The sequence below is a fragment of the Arachis duranensis genome, chromosome 1 (assembly GCF_000817695.3).
Source record: "Arachis duranensis cultivar V14167 chromosome 1, aradu.V14167.gnm2.J7QH, whole genome shotgun sequence".
In the NCBI taxonomy this organism is placed as follows: Eukaryota; Viridiplantae; Streptophyta; class Magnoliopsida; order Fabales; family Fabaceae; genus Arachis; species Arachis duranensis.
The window spans coordinates 27,645,621-27,648,507 of NC_029772.3; the positions used below are offsets into that span (position 1 = coordinate 27,645,621).

The 2,887-nt window shown below is 38.9% G+C and overlaps 1 non-coding gene across 1 annotated transcript; it reads left to right on the plus strand.

Moving 5' to 3' along the window:
* Positions 1-1,347: 1,347 nt before the first annotated feature.
* Positions 1,348-1,455, plus strand: LOC127742504 (small nucleolar RNA R71). The gene has a single exon (XR_008003800.1). It is a non-coding gene; the product is annotated as a small nucleolar RNA R71 (small nucleolar RNA).
* Positions 1,456-2,887: the final 1,432 nt, after the last annotated feature.

Below are 2,887 nucleotides of genomic sequence, written 5' to 3' on the forward strand. Positions count from 1 at the left end.
AATCAGCAGGGATGTAATGGTCTTCAATCTTTACCAGAACATCCTCTACTAGTCCATAAGCTTGTTTTCTTGAATTGTCTGCCATTTCTAGTGAGATTCTTACAGCTTGTACCTCAAAGATCCCCAGTTTCTCCATTACAGAGAGAGGCATGAGGTTTATGCTTGACCCTAGGTCACACAGAGCCTTCTCGAAGGCCATGGTGCCTAATGTACAAGGTATTGAGAACTTCCCAGGGTCCTGTCTCTTTTGAGGTAATTTCTGCCTAGTCAAGTCATCCAGTTCTTTGGTGAGCAAATAGGGTTCATCCTCCCAAGTCTCATTACCAAATAACTTGTCATTTAGCTTCATGATTGCTCCAAGGTATTTAGCAACTTGCTCTTCAGTGACATCTTCATCCTCTTCAAAGGAAGAATACTCATCAGAGCTCATGAATGGCAGAAGTAAATCCAATGGAATCTCTATGGTCTTAGTGTGAGCCTCAGATTCCCATGGTTCCTCATAGGGAACTCATTGGAGGCTAGTGGACGTCCATTGAGGTCTTCCTCAGTGGCGATCACTGCCTCTTCCTCCTCTCCAAATTCGGCCATGTTGATGGCCTTGCACTCTCCTTTTAGATTCTCTTCTGTATTGCTTGAAAGAGTACTAGGAGGGAGTTCAGTAACTTTCTTACTCAGCTGACCCACTTGTGCCTCCGAATTTCTAATGGAGGACCTTGTTTCAGTCATGAAACTTTGAGTGGTTTTAATTAGATCAGAGACCATGGTTGCTAAGTCAGAGTGGCTCTGCTTAGAATTCTCTGTCTGTTGCTGAGAAGATGATGGAAAAGGCATGCCATTGCTAAACCTGTTTCTTTCACCATTATTATTGTTGAAACCTTGTTGAGGTCTCTGTTGATCCTTCCATGAGAGATTTGGATGATTTCTCCATGAAGGATTGTAGGTGTTTCCATAGGGTTCTCCCATGTAATTCACCTCTTCCATTGATGGGTTCTCAGGATCATAAGCTTCTTCTTCAGATGAAGCGTTCTTAGTACTGTCTGGTGCAGTTTGCATTCCAGACAGACTTTGGGAAATCATATTGACTTGCTGAGTCAATATTTTGTTCTGAGCCAATATGGCAGTCAGAGTATCAATCTCAAGAACTCCTTTCTTCTGATTTGTCCCATTGTTCATAGGATTCCTTTCAGAGGTGTACATGAGTTGGTTATTTGCAACCATTTCAATGAGTTCTTGAGCTTCTGCAGGCGTCTTCTTCAGATGAAGAGATCCTCCAACAAAGCTGTCCAATGACATCTTGGACAGTTCAGACAGACCATCATAGAAGATACCTATGATGCTCCATTCAGAAAGCATGTCAGAAGGACACTTTTTGATCAATTGTTTATATCTTTCCCAAGCTTCATAGAGGGATTCACCTTCCTTCTGCCTGAAGGTTTGGACTTCCACTCTAAGCTTACTCAATTTTTGAGGTGGAAAGAACTTTGCCAGAAAGGCATAGACTAGCTTTTCCCAAGAGTTCAGGCTTTCTTTAGGTTGTGAGTCCAACCATATCCTAGCTCTGTCTCTTACAGCAAAAGGGAATAGCATAAGTCTGTAGACCTCAGGGTCAACCCCATTGGTCTTGACAGTGTCACAGATTTGCAAGAATTCAGCTAAAAACTAATGAGGATCTTCCAATGGAAGTCCATGAAACTTGCAATTCTGTTGCATTAGAGAAACTAATTGAGGTTTAAGCTCAAAGTTGTTTGCTCCAATGGCAGGGATAGATATGCTTCTCCCATAGAAGTCGGGAGTAGGTGCAGTAAAGTCACCCAGCACCTTCCTTGCATTGTAGGCATTGTTGTTATTTTTGGCTGCCATATCTTCTTCTTGTTTGAAGATTTCTGTTAGGTCCTCTACAGAGAGTAGTGCTTTAGCTTCTCTTAGCTTTCGCTTCAAGGATCTTTCAGGTTCAGGGTCAGCCTCAACAAGAATGCTTTTATCTTTGCTCCTGCTCATATGAAAGAGAAGAGAACAAGAAAATATGGAATCCTCTATGTCACAGTATAGAGATTCCTTGAGGTGTCAGAGGAAAAGAAGAATAGAAGGAGAAGGTAGAAGAATTCGAACTTATCAAGAGAGATTGAGTTCGAATTGTTGATAGTGGAGGAATGTTAGTCCTTAAATAGAAGGATGTGAGAGAGGGGAAGAATTTTCGAAAATAAAGTAAAAGATTTTGAAACAATTAAAAGAAGTTTTGAAAATTTGATTGATGATTTTCGAAAATTAAAGTTGGGAAAGAAATAAGGTGATTTTGAAAAAGATTTTGAAATTAGAAATTAGAAAGATATGATTGAAAACTATTTTGAAAAAGATGTGATTAAAAAGATATGATTGAAAAACAATTTAAAAAGATTTGATTTTTAAAATTAATGACTTGGCTAACAAGAAATTTAAAAGATATGATTCAGACATTAAACCTTTCTCAACAAAAAAGGCAACATACTTGAAATGTTGAATCAAATCATTAATTGTTAGCAAGAATTTTCGGAAATGGAAAGAAATTGATTTTGAAAATATATGATTGAAAAGATATGATTTGAAAAAGATTTGATTTTGAAAAATTATGAAAACTTGAAAAAAATTTGCATTAAAAACAAAATCTTCCCTCTTGTGCCATCCTGGCGTTAGACGCCCAGAATGGTATCCATTCTGGCGTTTAACGCCCAAAATGCTACCCTTTTGGGCGTTAAACGCCCAGCTAGGTACCCTGGCTGGCGTTTAAACGCCAGTTTTCCTTCCTCACTGGGCGTTTTGAACTCCCAGCTTTTTCTGTGTAATTCCTTTGCTGTATATTCTGAATCTTCAATTCTCTGTATTATTGACTTGAAAAGACACAAATTAAGAA